Source organism: Salmo trutta, chromosome 25 (assembly GCF_901001165.1).
Source record: "Salmo trutta chromosome 25, fSalTru1.1, whole genome shotgun sequence".
NCBI classification, from domain to species: Eukaryota; Metazoa; Chordata; class Actinopteri; order Salmoniformes; family Salmonidae; genus Salmo; species Salmo trutta.
In genome coordinates this window covers 22424045-22440422 of record NC_042981.1, presented here as the reverse complement: position 1 = coordinate 22440422, position 16378 = coordinate 22424045, and the positions used below count along the sequence as shown (strand labels likewise).

Here is a 16378-nt window from a genome sequence, read left to right as displayed (position 1 = left end):
TTGTTTTAAAGGCCCAGTGCAGTCCAAATATTTTTTCCTGTGTTTTATGATATACAGCTGATGAAGCTAACACTGTCAGTGTGCAATTTTTTTTCAGTGTTATTTCCTGATAGATTGTATTTTCAACAAGCAACTATCATTAGAATGTACCAGAGGCCACCAAAATAGAGCTTGTTCGGAAAAAATGTCTTCACCCGGGGGAGCCTGACTGGTTACTTTTTCTATCTGGCTGGCTACTCTTGAGTTTATGGAAAACACTGCTTGTCATTGCCAAAATCAGCCATTTTCAACCAGCATACGGGTATGAGTGTAAAGGGTTAAAGCACCTACAAAGAGTCAAGTACACTCTGTGATTCAAGCTCACATGAAAGACATGCTTGAAAGCATCAGACGATGCACTGTTATTGTTGAAGAGAAACAATGTTCCATGGAAGGAAGAAAGAAACCATTCATGTCTGTGGACTGTGGCAGAGATGACGAGAATTGAGGAAGGGACGGAAGAAGGGAGGGTGGTCAAGGTTAGTTAAATGTGGGCAGAGGAAAGATCTCGGAGGATGAATTGCTGCCAAGAGGATCATGGTGTTTTTGTGAAACTACACTGTGCCAGTATTTCCTCACTGCTTATGGTATGAGGAGTAAGCCTACTAAAATATGCCTTGACCTAGAGCTGGGCGATATGGACAAAAATCCATATCACAATAAAATGCCTGAATTGATGCGATAATGATAAGTTGAACTATAAGTTTATATTATTGTGCACCGCAATTTTTTTTTACCCTGTAATCTACTACTAGTTTGATTGATGTAGCCAATAATTGTCCCATTCACAATCACCCATATTAGCAAACTTATTTCATTTCAAATTTCTCTAGGATAGGCTACTCAGCAAAAAGCCTGCAATAAGTGGTCGGTATGTTTGGTGTCTATAATTGTCAGTTTATCGTCCCAGCTGTACCCTGACCCAAACTAGAGCATGGTGTTTGCAACGCCAGCAGGGAGTGTGCAACGCCAGGGTCGTGGGTTCGATTCCCACGGGGGGCCAGTACAAAAAAATGCATGAAATGTATGCATTCACTACTGTAAGTCGCTCTGGATAAGAGCGTCTGCCAAATTACTAAAATGTAAATGTAATTTGTAGTGTTTCTCACCTTGTGTGTTCATAAATATGAGACTAGGTATGAAATAGTGATAGTTCTCATTATTCCAGATAACTCTATGCCACCTCTGTTTGCAGTGAACACTTTCATTGCTTATTTATTTCTCACCTTAGGCCTAGATCATTCAATAAATCTGTAGCATGGAGAACGTTTTCACCTCTTTTTTTTTTCTTCTTTTTTTCCTTTTTTTTAACATTGTGCAGGCACCATTGTGTAAACCCTCCTTTACTGTAAGAAATCACCTGGAACACATTTCACAAACTAGGGGTGTGATTGTTTAAACAAAATTGGGATCCTTAACATTAAGAAAAATCCCGAAAGGATAACCAGTTTTTATTTCTTTTTTCATAAAATGTTAATCACAGTGCAACTGGCTCGCCTGCTCTTTCTCTTTGCTAATGCTGCAAGTGTGTGTTCAGTCTGTTGCGTGTAGAATATCCTAGCCTATTCATTGATGATAGGCCCTGCTTTACTGAAGTTGCGAGACATTGCAAGCCTAGAAATGTCAAGATACAGCTTTTGATTGCCAATAGATAGGCCAAATCAGGGGTGGACTGGGTGATTTGGAGGCCCCAGGCAGAGGCTAGTTTTCCATGTCATTTAACTGTAAAAATATATTAACTGGTTGTGTTCATGGCACATTAAAAAGTTTTCATCTGATTGTCAAACAAATCACTTCAAATAGAAGGTTACCTTCACACGTTCATCAAAAATAATTCCAGCATCCGAACAGTGCACTGCAAACTTTCCTTCAATTCACAAGTGGCTGAAACTACAGTATCTCACCGGAGAAGGCATCTGAGTGAGCGAAGCAGTGCACCTCTGCCTTACTATATGTAGCCTATGTATCTGTTGCTGTCTGGACAAAATTAGTATGATATGCCATACAGCCTTATTCAAAAATGTATAAAAAAAAACATTTAAGTCCTCATCAAACTACACACAATACTGACAAAGAAAAAAAGATTTAGACATTTTTGCAAATGTATTAAAAATAAAAAACGGATCACATTTACATAAGTATTCAGACCCTTTACTCAGTACTTTGTTGAAGAACCTTTGGCAGTGATTACAGCCTCGAGTCTTCTTGGGTATGACGCTACAAGCTTGCACACCTGTATTTGGGGAGTTTCTCCTAAGTATTCCGCCCCTATCTGTGATGTTTCAACTTGATTGGCGTCCACCTGTGGTAAATTCAATTGATTGGGCATAATTTGGAAAGGCGCACACCTATCTATATTAGGTCCAAGAGTTGACAATGCATGTCAGAGCAAAAACCAAGCCATGAGGTCGAAGGAATTGTCTGTAGAGCTCCGAGACAGGATTGTGTCGAGGCACAGATCTGGGGAAGGGTACCAACATATTTCTGCAGCATTGAAGGTCCCAAAGAATACAGTGGCCTCCATCATTCTTAAATGGAAGAAGTTTGGAACCACCAAGACTCTTCCTAGAGCTGGCTGCCCAGCCAAACTGAGCAATGGGGGAGAAGGGCCTTGGTCAGGGAGGTGACCAAGAACCCGATGGTCACAGACGGAGCTCCAGAGTTCCTCTGGAATTTTCTCCCATCTCCACAGAAGGACAACCAATGCAGCACTCCACCAATCATGCATGAATGGTAGCCGCTCCTCAGTAAAAGGCACATGACATTCCACTTGGAGTTTGCCAAAAGGCACTTTAAGGACTCTCAGACCATGAGAAACAAGATTCTCTGGTCTGATGAAACCAAGATTGAACTCTTTGGCCTGAATGCCAAGCGTCACATCTGAAGGAAACCTGGCACCATCCCTACCGTGAAGCTTGGTGGTGGCAGCATCATGCTGTGGGATGTTTTTCAGCGTCAGGGACTGGGAAACTAGTCAGAATCGAGGGAAGGATTAATGGAGCAAAGTACAGAGAGATCATTAATGAAAACCTGCTCCAGAGCTCTCAGTACCTCCAGACTGGGGTGAAGGTTCACCTTCCAACAGGACAACAACCCTAAGCACACAGCCAAGACAACGCAGGAGTGGCTTCGGGACAAGTCTCAATGTCCTTGAGTGGTCCAGCCAGACCCCGGACTTGAACCCGATCAAACATCTCTGGAGAGACCTGAAAAACACTTCCCATCTAACCTGACAGAGCTTGAGAGGATCTGCAGAGAAGAATGGGAGAAACTCCCCAAATACAGGTGTGCCAAGCTTGTAGCGTCATACCCAGGAAGACTCTATGCTGTAATCGCTGCCAAAGGTGCTTTCGCAAAATACTGAGTAAAGGGTCTGAATACTTATGTAAATGTCATAATAAAAAATGTTATAATAAATCAGCAAACATTTCTAAAAACCTGTTTTTGCTTTGTCATTATGGGGTATTTTGTGTAGATTGATGAGAAGAATAAAAACAATTGAATACATTTTAGAATAAGGCTGTAATGTAACAAAATGTGGAAAAGGTCAAGGGGTCTGTATAACTTCATTGCCCGGTGCTAGCGGTCATAGCCTACATTACATTTGTAATATGACCATTTATCTGCATGGTGAAATGACTTGGATTTATTTATCATTTTAATGGAAAACTAGTTTTAAAAAAATTGCAGTTTAAACGTTAAGCAAAATGTTCCATTTGTTGCATCTCTATCACAAACCTGTTGTGGAACATTTCAACTTAGTGTAGGCCTATCTTCTACGTACTGCAACCGTTTTGAGCAGCAATGTGTTCCCTGCCATATGCTAGCCCACTGTAAAATCTGTATTCTTTTTGGAATAAATCCTATTTTCCATCATTTAAAATTCTCATTCCTCTGAAAGGCAACTGTTTTGAAGCTTGCTCACTCTCAACATCCTGTCTGCACTCTACTCTGTTAGAGGCACCCCCTCTACACACACACACGCTCACCCATACTCTAGTTGAGCTAAAGAGTAGCTGTTAATTCCTGCTGAGTGTTGGGCGTTCTCTAAGGAATATGAATGGAAGATAAGCCCCAGGAATGTGATTCCCCCTCTTATCGCCGTCTCGTTGGCTCAATCCACAAACTGCCATCTGAAAACACTGGACACGGCCCAGAGAGCGAGAAACCCAACATCTTGGCATCCTAGCAGGCAGCGTACGTTCCCGTTGTGGATTGATTAGCTCACACCTGCATCGAGCACTTCAGATCTTTCCCGTTTCTGAAGGTTTCTTCAATGGGCTGTTAAACCCTAACCTTTCTCCATTTACTATACATTTCTGAGCAAAGTAGCTGTAACAACAGCTTTCCTTTTCTCTATATATAAGATTAAACTTGGAATGAGTTGTTTCTTGAGTTTCTGGTAGTTTTTATCAGTGTTTGGCAATTATATAAGATGCTGAACTAATTGAACTGGCTTTGAGTGGCAGAAAGTACTGCACCTGTCCTGTCATTGTGAAGCTCTCTCCTTAGCCTGGCTGTTGTGCCTGGTTTATATTGGCCTGTGTGAAGAAGGAAATGGGGAAAGGGTTGGAGGGGAGTGCTTAAAGTGTTGGCTGTGGTGCTAAGTCAAATCCCCCTTTCTGAAGTGGCCTCTGGAGAGCTGTGAGCAGATTTCACATTAACACGCTGGGCAAGAGGAAAGGCCGCGCTCTGCACTGCTCCCTCCTTTCACTGCTTAGCAAGGTACAGTGAATGAAGTGTTGCTGGGAAAGGGGGGGATTGGCACTGGAAAATGGGGTGACAGACAGGGCTACAGCATGAGTGTCATTTTCACCATAGCCAAGCAATGCCGGGACATGAGGCTGATGTAATTCAAAACATCAGTCATTTCACCGCCATTCCTGAAAAGTGAAATCCACCCCTCCTATCCCTAAATCTCTCAAGTCTTCCCTTCCATCCCTCACGCTTCAGTCTCCCACCTGAAGCAGGATATGGACTCCCCACTGTCTGTCGACAGCTTGGAGAGACACAGGGGGGAACCTTCTATCTCAGCTGGAGAACTGTAGTGGATCGGTAGGGACTCCCAGGATTAGAGCTATTGGAGAGATTCACTGCTAGGAAGCTCTCTCTCTTTAACTCTTTCTCTCGCTTTCTCTGACTCTACCCCTGTCTTAGTGACTTTTTGCATTCAGGTTTCCTATTGTCTTCATATGATTGTTCGAGGCCCACTCAAAACAAATCAAGGTTTTCATAGGTTTTATTCATTCGAGAAGAAGAGTAATGAAGAGCATTGTCCTCACTTCAATTCATTGAATTACTGATCCAGCACCTTGTATCAGAAGACTCCTTTGTAGAGAGATTGGTAGTGCACCAGTGGACTGTGATGGCGGTAGAACAAAGCTATTTCTGTTTTTTATAGGAAGCTGAAGAAGGCAAACAACTTTCTGCACAGCCATTTCAGGGCATGTGTACACTTATAGTACCAGTCAAAAGTTTGGACACCTACTCATTAAAGGGTTTTCCTTTATTTTTACTATTTTCTACATTGTAGAATAATAGTTAAGACATCAAAACTATGAAATAACACGCAAGGAATCATGTAGTAACCAGAAAAGTGTTAAACAAATCAAAATATATTTTAGATTCTTCAAAGTAGCCACCCTTTACCTTGAAGACAGCTTTGCACACTCTTTGCATTCTCTCAACCAGGTTCAGATGGAATGCTTTTTCAACAGTCTTGAAGGATTTCCCACATATACTGAGCACTTGGCTGCTTTTCCTTCACTCTGCGGTCCAACTCATCCCAAACCATCTCAATTGGGTTGAGGTCGGGTGATTGAGCAGGCCAGGTCATCTGATGCAGCACTCCATCACTCTCCTTCTTGGTCAAATAGCTCTTACACAGCCTGGAGGTGTGTTTTGGGTCAGTGTCCTGTTGAAAAATGAATTATAGTCCCAATATGCGCAAACCAGTTGGGATGGCGTATCGCTGCAGAATGCTGTGGTAGCCATGCTGGTTAAGTGTGCCTTGAATTCTAAAAAAATCACAGACAGTGTCACCAGCAAAGCACCCCCCACACCATCACACCTCCTCCTCCATGCTTCACCGTGGGAACCACACATGCGGAGATCATCCGTTCACCTACTCTGTTTCTCAAAGACACGGCGGTTGGAACCAAAAATCACACATTTTGACTCATCAGACCAAAGGACAGATTTCCACCGGTCTACTGTACATTGCTTGTGTTTCTTGGGCCAAGCAAGTCTCTTCTTATTGGTGTCTTTTAGTAGTGGTTTCTTTGCAGCAATACGACCATGAAGGCCTGATTCACGCAGTCTCCTCTGAACAGTTGATGTTGAGATGTGTCTGTTACTTGAACTCTGAAGCATTTATTGGCTGTAATTTCTGAGGCTGGTAACTCTAATGAACTTATCCTCTGCAGCAGAGGTAACTCTTGGTCTTTCTTTCCTTCGCGGTCCTCATAAGTTTCATGAAAGTGCATGATGGTTTTTGCGACCACACTTGAGAAACTTTCAAAGTTATTGAAATTTTCCACATTGACTGACCTTCATGTCTTAAAGTGATGATGGACTGTCGTTTTCTTTTTGCTTATTTTAGCTGTTCTTGCCATAATATGGACTTGTCTTTTACCAAAAAGGGTTATCTTCTGTATACCCACCCCTACCTTGTCACAACACAACTGTTTGGCTCAAACCCATTTAAGAGGAAAGAATTTCCACAAATTAACTTTTAACAAGGCACACCTGTTAATTGAAATGCATTCCAGGTGAATACCTCGAAGCTGGTTGAGAGAATGCCAAGAGTGTGCAAAGCGGTCATCATGTCTAAGGGTGGCTTCTTTTAAGAATCTCAAATCTAAAATATACTGCTCCAAAAAATAAAGGGAACACTTAAACAACACATTCTAGATCTGAATGAAAGAAATAATCTTATTAAATACTTTTTTCTTTACATAGTTGAATGTGCTGACAACAAAATCACACAAAAATAATCAATGGAAATCCAATTTATCAACACATGGAGCTCTGGATTTGGAGTCACACTCAAAATTAAAGTGGAAAACCACACTACAGGCTGATCCAACTTTGATGTAATGTCCTTAAAACAAGTCAAAATGAGGCTCAGTAGTGTGTGTGGCCTCCATGTGCCTGTATGACCTCCCTACAACGCCTGGGCATGCTCCTGATGAGGTGGCGGATGGTCTCCTGAGGGATCTCCTCCCAGACCTGGACTAAAGCATCCGCCAACTCCTGGACAGTCTGTGGTGCAACGTGGCGTTGGTGGATGGAGGGAGACATGATGTCCCAGATGTGCTCAATTGGATTCAGGTCTGGGGAACGGGCAGGCCAGTCCATAGCATCAATGCCTTCCTCTTGCAGGAACTGCTGACACACTCCAGCCACATGAGGTCTAGCATTGTCTTGCATTAGGAGGAACCCAGAGCCAACCGCACCAGCAAATGGTCTCACAAGGGGTCTGAGGATCTCATCTCGGGACCTAATGGCAGTCAGGCTACCTCTGGCGAGCACATGGAGGGCTGTGCGGCCCCCCAAAGAAATGCCACCCCACACCATGACTGACCCACTGCCAAACTGGTCATGCTGGAGGTTGTTGCAGGCAGCCGAACGTTCTCCATGGCGTCTCCAGACTCTGTCACGTCTGTCACGTGCTCAGTGTGAACCTGCTTTCATCTGTGAAGAGAACAGGGCGCCAGTGGCGAATTTGCCAATCTTGGTGTTCTCTGGCAAATGCCAAACGTCCTGCACAGTGTTGGGCTGTAAGCACAACCCCCACCTGTGGACGTCGGGCCCTCATACCACCCTCATGGAGTCTGTTTCTGACCGTTTGAGCAGACACATGCACATTTTTGGCCTGCTGGAGGTCATTTTGCAGGGCTCTGGCAGTGCTTCCCCTGCACAAAGGCGGAGGTAGCGGTCCTGCTGCTGGGTTGTTGCCCTCCTACGGCCTCCTCCACGTCTCCTGATGCACTGGCCTGTCTCCTGGTAGCGCCTCCATGCTCTGGACACTACGCTGACAGACACAGCAAACCTTCTTGCCATAGCTCGCATTGAAGTGCCATCCTGGATGAGCTGCACTACCTGAGCCACTTGTGTGGAGTGTAGACTCCGTCTCATGCTACCACTAGAGTGAAAGCACCGCCAGCATTCAAAAGTGACCAAAACATCAGCCAGGAAGCATAGGAACTGAGAAGTGGTCTGTGGTCCCCACCTGCAGAACCACTCCTTTATTGGGGGTGTCTTGCTAATTGCCTATAATTTCCACCTGTTGTCTATTCCATTTGCACAACAGCATGTGAAATTTATTGTCAATCAGTGTTGCTTCATAAGTGGACAGTTTGATTTCACAGAAGTGTGATTGACTTGGAGTTACATTGTGTTGTTTAAGTGTTCCCTTTATTTTTTCGAGCAGTGTATATTTTGATTTGTTTAACACTTTTTTTTGGTTACTATGTGATTCCCTAGATGTTATTTCATAGTTTTGATATCTTCACTATTATTCTACAATGTAGAACATAGTAAAAGTAAAGAAAAACCCTTGAGTGAGTAGGTGTGTCCTAACTTTTGACTGGTACTGTATGTCTAGAGTCAGTAGATTTAGGGGTTGGATGTTTTAAACATTCCAATACGTTTTTGTTGGCTAATTACTCTTCAAATAAATCTTTGCTTGTGTTTTGTTTACTCAGTCCCATTTTGTTAAGAGCTTTATCATCTGGTGATGTTGTGATATGTCATTGAATGAGGTGGATTGTTTTGCTACTATTTGTTTTTTATGGCCAGTTGAGTCCCTGTGGTGTAAGTGAGTGTGTACTACCATAGTGTTCACTGTGACCTAACTTTACCCTGTGGATAGGAGTACCTAGAAGTAGAAACGGACTCTGAGCCAATGCTTAGAACTAACTCTCACCAGATGCTGCACCATTCATGATTCAGCATTTAAAATGTCTGAAACAACTAGCTTTTGTGGATCAAATCATGATCTCTCTAGACATTTCAGAAATACCTGTCTATATGTATTGTTTTCAAGAATGCCCAGAATATTCTGCTGGCCACATACAGTAGCCTAATGTTTTTGAAAGCTGGACTGTTGAGGACAAAGCCAGATAGCTGTTCAGTGTTTTACAGCGCTCGGCTAGGTTTTGGCTCCGCCAAGACTAATTAATAGTAGGGGAAACACTAACAGCTTTTCAAGTTTAAAGTATAAGCAGACTTATGTAATAGCAAGGCTAATCGTCAAATACTGCGGGTTATGTTTCGGTGAAACTATAGTTTCCGTGCTTCTCCTCAACAGCCAATTACTTTTTTTGAAACTCACTGCACTGTGAAAAACAAGTATATTTGGCCTGCTTATTAGCAATCCAAATTGATAAGGGCATTGTTTTTCAGTGTGCTGTTCCTCTGTAATTCCTTTAGCATTTGTCGTGAGTGACAGATTGGTGTATCACCACCGCTCTGTGTCTGTGGTTGAGACAATGATTAAACTCCATCCATAGTTCTCCGGAGAGCATTTGGACCCAATAAAACACTATTGTTTATGACCGCATCCTGCATTTATTGTAGCCACAATTGCACTGCCTCAGCACTGCTTTCTCTGACACTATCAGCAAAGCACACAGTGTTTGGAACCTGGGTGTTCCAATTCCATTGTCTGAGGAACTGTCAATGTTCAAAGTAACATTTGAAAAGATGTTTGCAATAATGGAAAATGTAATGGCTGTTCACTGAGAATTAAAAAAAAAAGTTTCCAACTGAAGTCATTTACATTTTGCAGCAGATCTGGGAAGGAACATTGCCTGCGAAGTAAGAGAGATGTAATTTTATTTATTTAACTAGGCAAGTCAGTAAAGAACAAATTCTTATTTACAATGACGGCCTAGGAACAGTGGGTTAACTACCTTGTTCAGGGGCAGAACAACAGATTTTTACCTTGTCAGCTCGGGGATTCGATCTAGCAACCTTTCGGTTACTGGCCCAACGGTCTAACCACTAGGCTACCTGCCACCGATATTTGCCCCACACAGAGATGACAGCCCATTTTCGATATTGGAGGCAGTTGCTCACTGTGGCATTACATTATTTTATGGGGCCGTTTCTTTTAGAGAGTAGAATGTCTCTGAAATGAGATTGCAGTGGAGGGGACTGGAAAGCACAGAGCAGTCAGATGTCGGGGCTATTTTGCTTTTATTTCTTCAGGGACTGATGTCTCTGCTTTCGCAATGTGATTTCTCCTGACATGTAACAAAGACATTGAGTATGTTTACATGTACACTAATAATTAGATATTAAACTGGTTATGGCAGTAGGCAGATTATGCAATAGTTATGTAAATACCTTACTCTGCTTTTCTTAATCGGCTCAAGGTCAAATTGAAGTAAGCATACGCCAATTAAAACGCCTGGTTTTCTCAGTAATCTTTTGAATTAGGACATCTTAAACACCCTTAATCGGGGATCCAGCTGTGTGTTTGATCTGCGCATGTGCTAGCACCAGCTGAGCGAGCCGCCCTCTTTGGCACGAGTGAAGTGTGTCCGGAACAACTGAATATATGCATCTTAGAAGTAGTTCTCTTTCAAGTATTCGTTTCGGTATTTCACTATTGGGATACGTCCCCAGCGTATTCGTCAGAAGCCTTATTACACTACGCCAGCCATGATTGGCTGGACGTTGAGACGTGTGTCAGAGAAGGCTGTCCCTTCAACCCTATAAAATTTCCAACGCAGCGTCTCTGAGTCATTCAAACACCTGTTCTCGCTTTTCATCAGAAAGCTTACCTCAACACGACTGCATTTTCCAGAAATAGCTAAACTGTCCAGAGACGTGATCTTACAACTCGCTCGCCGGGCCCTATTCTCTGGACTGTGCGGTGGTGACAATTTTCCTTTTACTTCACCATAGTTACAGGAAAAGTATTTGAGGGAGGAACAGGTACAGCTGTGACACGGCTAACTTGTTCACAACCAAGTTAGCTGTATCCAAACATTGACTAGTTGTTAGCAAGCTAGCTAGCTTTTGTGGTTTTACTTCAACAAGAAAAGCTTTTACTAGCTACACCAAGCTATCATTTCTAATCTGTTGTTTCGGAAACGGTATCGAGCCATCACACCGAGTGCCACTAATCGCTAGCTATCGGACCATTCTAGTTTTTTTCTGCCAGCTAAAGCATAGCATCCATGCTATGGTGACAAAAGCATCTGTGAAGAATCTGCTCCTGTGGAAACACGATATCGGCCAAAGACACCCACTCGGTGTGCTCCGTTTGCCTTGGGCAGCAACATGCCCAGGAAGCCTCCGGTGGCTCCTGTCCACATTGTACCCTCTTCACTGTGAAGATAGGATAGCACGCCAAGCTAGCCTGAGTCAACGGGACCCTGACATGGGGGCCAGCGCCCCCGATGTGTCACCAGAGGCAATGGATATCCCCACAGGGAATTGTGGAGCGACGGCTTGCGCTAGCTGGGGCGACCAGCTCGGCGCCATTGCCCCGCTGTTTGAGGACTTCAGCAACAACCTCGCGGCCTCTCTGTCGGTATTCCTGATTGGGGACGATAATGACTCCACAGGGTTTTCCGACAGCCTCCTTTTGGAATCATCGGATGGAAACGAAGACTCCTTCATCCCCTCAGACCAAGCCTCCGGCCAGGGAATCTGAAACCAGACACGCAGGTGGGGTGCCATCCCCACCAGTTCTCGGTGTGGACCTGCAGGACCTGTGCAAACGCGCTGTGAATAAACTGGTGATTCCCTGGCCCAATGCAGTAGCAGAGATCACGTCCCGCTACGAGGGTAAAAGGCTACCCAAAGCCAAACAGGCAGCCAGGCAATTACTGCCAGTCTTCCCAGAATGCCTGGAGGAGGTTACCCATACCCGGAGTACACCTTTCTCCTCCGAGAACCCTGTCCATGGTGGGTCAGTGTTGGACTGCGTTGACATGGCGGGGATTGGGCTTGCCCACATGCCCCCATCGAACCCCTGGTGGCTTCCCATCTAAACCCCAGCCAGAAGTCCTCCATGACCTCGACTCTCCCCACCTTACCAACCAAGTACGAGTGCTTCTAGTCCTCTGTGACAGAGGACTACAGGTCGGTCGCCACAGCGGTGAGGGCTTTCAGCACCAGCTCCATGCTCTCGGCATACCAGGCTGAGCTACAGGAGGAGCTAGCAGTCACACTGGACCCGGGACTGTGGGATGAGATCTGTATTGCCACAGACCTCAACCTGCATCTGCTTAAAGCCGCTGTCCAGGCGTCAGGAAGAGCGATGGGGCTAATGATATCCCAGTGAGCCATTTTGCCCTCTCCTATCTACGGTGTCCGATAGTGAGAAGCTGAAGATCCTGGATGCTCCAGTAGACCATAAAGGCCTTTTCGGTCCCACTGTCGAGATGATGCAGAAACGGTGCGAGGAGAAAAGTAGTAGGGTGAAGCTCTGTCTGCCCAGGAAGACACAGCCCAGTGCCTCCCATGTACCTCGCCGCACCTTTGCCCAGGCTGCAGCAGGTCGACCCTCCTCGACCTTTAAGATCCCCAGACACCCAGCCCCCCAGGCATTGAGCCCAGGGCTGCAAAGAATATTGGACCCTAAGGGCCCCTGGTCTAAGAAGCCTCCCTTCCCATTCATGGCACCTGCCCCTAACCCCACCCAAGGGGTAAGGAGAAAGAAGCGGATGGCTTAGTGATGTCCCCATCGCCAAAGAGGTGAGAACGGCCTCCCCCAAACCCAGTTTTATCTCCTCCGCCAAGCCTGAGCCTGTTCCATGGTGCAAGTTCCCAGGCACCTCTGTTCTTCCGGCATACCTGGTCCAAGTTGGTGGGTCACAGGGTACAGCCCAAAGAGGAGAAGAGACAATGTTCAGGTAGATGCTCCTACAAGGCCCCCCTCTTGTCTCACAAACACTCCCCAATGTCAGTTCACACTGAGTAAGTACACTTTCAGAATGTTGAAACACACTGCTCTGCTACATTCTGTGCACACAGGTGATTGGTTCGTATACATCGACATAAAGAATGCTTACTTTCACATCTGAAAATACCCTCCTCACAGGAAATTTATCAGATTCAATAATCAAGGCATAGTCTATGAATTTCTGGTACTCCCTTTCGGCCTCTCACTGTCACCTCGTGTTTTTATGAAGTGTACCGATGCAGCCATAGCCCCTCCTCAGAGAGAGGGGCATTCGGCAGATGACGTACATAGACGATTGGCTGCTGTGCGCGCAATCAAGATGAGGTCCTAGAACACAGTCAGCTACTATTGGAACACCTGACATTTCTAGGTTTCAGAATAAACACAGTAAAGAGTGTTCTGATTCCCACGCAGACAATCTCTTTCCTAGGTTTAGTACTAGATTCGGTATCATTCAAAGCTTGCCTTTCAGTGGAACGTATAAGAACATTCCAAGATGGCCTAGCACTGTTTCGCAGACGGAACCTGGTCTCATTCAAAACATGCCTGAGGCTGCTAGGTTTGATGGCATCGGCTTTAGTAGTCATCCCATTAGGAAGTTTGAATATGAGAATCTTTCAATGCTGGGTCTCTTCTCTAGGTCTGAGCCCAGTACGTCACAAACATCACCGTGTACAGATCTCCATAGACTGCATGGTAGCACTGCACTCCTGGAGACACCAGACATTTCTGTCACAGGGTGCCCAGATGGGCACTGTTTTATCCAGAAAAGGATTCACAATGGACGCATCTCTCTCGGGTTGGGGTGCGACTCATGAGGGCAGAACAGTCAACGGGGGTGTGGGGACCCCATTTCCGTTCTACTCACATAAACTGCCTGGAGCTCCTTACAGTGTCCTTAGCATTAAAGTTGTTCTTTCCATTTCTGGAGGGTTGTCATGTTCTAGTCAGAACAGACAATACCACTGTTGTGGCTTACATAAACAGACAAGGGGGACTGCTATCCCCTCACTTACACACACTGGCACACATACTGATTATGTGGAGCAGTGTGCATCTCCAGTCACTGAGAGCTACTCATGTACCAGGAGTACTGAATCTGGGGGCAGATTTACTTGCCAGGGGAGGAACCCTTTATACGGAGAGTGGAAGCCCCACCCAGAGGTAGCCAATCAGGTTTGGATACACTTCGGCATGCCAGCAGTGGATCTTTATGCATCAATGGAGAATACTCAGTGTCTACTGTTCTTTTCCCCGAGGGATCGGGATGCACCGATGGGAGTTGGCGCATGAGTGGCCACATGTCCTCCTGTATGCATTATCCTCACTGGCCCTGATTTCCCCCACCCGAGCCAGGGTGCAGGAGAATGGTCTCTCTCTCATACTACTAGCACCACATTGGCCAGAGAAATATTGGCTACCGGAGATCACTCAACTACTATGCTGTCATCCGTGGCCCCTCCCCCCGCATCAGGACCTACATTGCCAGGCGCGAGGGGAGATTTTCCGTCCTCACCCGGAATGGTTGGCACTCTGGGCCTGGCCCGTAAATGGTTCAACTTGAACACTGCCGGGCTTCCTCCAAAATGTAATTTCAACTATTCATAGTGCTAGAGCCTCATCCACCAGGTCCCTTTATAATTGTAAATGGTGCCTATTTGAGGAATGGTGCACTAAATTCCAGTGCTCTGCCCCTGTAATCCTGTCGTTTCTACAGGAATTAGTAGAAAAAGGAAAGGCTTTTTCTATTATTAAAGTATATCTAGCAGCTATTTCGGTTTGTCATGTGGGTTTTTGGAGCACGACAGTGGGGTAACACCCCCTTGTCGCCCGTTTTATGAAGGGTGCACGTCGTTTGCTTCCGGTGTCCAGACAGCTTGCCCCATCATGGGATTTATCAATTGTTTTGGATGCTCTATGCCAACAGCCTTTTGAGCCCCTGGATCAGGTGGAACTGAAGATTCTTTCATTTAAGACTGCGCTATCACTAGCATTGGCCTCCGCCATGCGAGTTAGTGTCATTCACACAATGTCAGTGCACTCGTCATGTGCATCATTTGCACCTGGTAACAATAGGGTATCATTGCGGCCTAACCCAACCTTTACCCCTAAGATTATTAACCATCTTTGAAATGTGTCTTCTCCTTGAGCTGGTAGCTTTTTATCCCCCACTGTTTTCCTCTCCTGTACATCAACGGTTGCATATGTTGTGCCCAGTATGCGCTCTGCGCATCTACATGGACAGGACTAAGGGATTTAGAAAATGTGAAGTTGTTTGTTTCCTGGGTGAAAACTCACACAGGTAAAGCGCTCACTAAACAATGCCTCTCCCACTGGATAGTGGGGGCTATCGCTTTTGCCTACACAAGTAAGGGTCTTCAGTCTCCTACTGGTTACGGGCTCATTCCACTAGAGGAATGGCTATGTCCTAGGCTTTATTTAAGGGCATATCTATCCAGCGAGTTGGGCTTTGCCTCATACATTTGCAAAGTTTTATAGGCTTGATGGTGCATACTGTTTTACGTGTAGGATCTTCTAGGGGGCATAGCCCATTTGTGTGATATATAGCACAGGGCAGTTGGTCGTCAGGTTAAGCTTGTCTGGCAATACGGGACTCAGTATATCCCATAAGTGAAATACCGAAACAAATACTTGAAAGAGAACTTTAGGTTGCAACCGTAACCCCCATTCTCTGATAGTATGAGTGAGGTATTTCACCAGACCACCCCCTCCTTGCATGAGCGAGGAAGATGTGTTGCTTATTTTTGAATAGTGCGATGCTGCGTTGGACCTTTTTATAGGGTAGGAGGGACACCCTTCCCAGATGCACACGCCTCCATGTCCAGCCAATCATGGCTGGCGTAGTGTAACAAAGGCTTCTGACGAATACGCTGGGGGCGTATCCCATAAGTGAAATACCTAACTCATACTATTAGAGAACCAGGGTTACAGTCATAACCTAAAGTTTTCACATACAAACTTTTATATGTCCAAACTCAGAATCAAATATGCATCCCAAAAACATGTTCTCTGTGGTAGAACGTTTATTTTGATTGGGTATTTTCTGTGTGTATTAGAGTGCCATCAGGTAGCCTGATATCAGATGTCCATGTAAACAGGATTATTAGGGAAATCGTTCTTCTTGCAAAGCATGTCAACATTTTAATCAAGCTATTATATTAATCTGACTATCCACAATAATCACATTATAATGTGCACGTAACCATATTGTTTCTACCAGTGTCTTTCTCACCTTCACAATAACAAGAATTTAGTGATATTGGCCAGACTGCTGTTGATTTTAAGCTAGAAAGTTCCTGAGAAACTTTCCATTTATGTGAAAGTTTGAGCTCTGTGTGTGCGTAAGTCAAAATGAATGGCATATGCCTCAATTAATTGCTCTTTTCTGAATGT

At 44.9% G+C, this 16378-nt stretch overlaps 1 protein-coding gene across 4 annotated transcripts in view; it reads left to right on the top strand.

The window, feature by feature from the left end:
- LOC115162162 (syntaxin-binding protein 6) overlaps positions 1 to 16378 on the top strand; it is a 127631-nt gene that overhangs the window by 13037 nt on the left and 98216 nt on the right. The gene's annotated exons all lie outside the window — the stretch shown is intronic.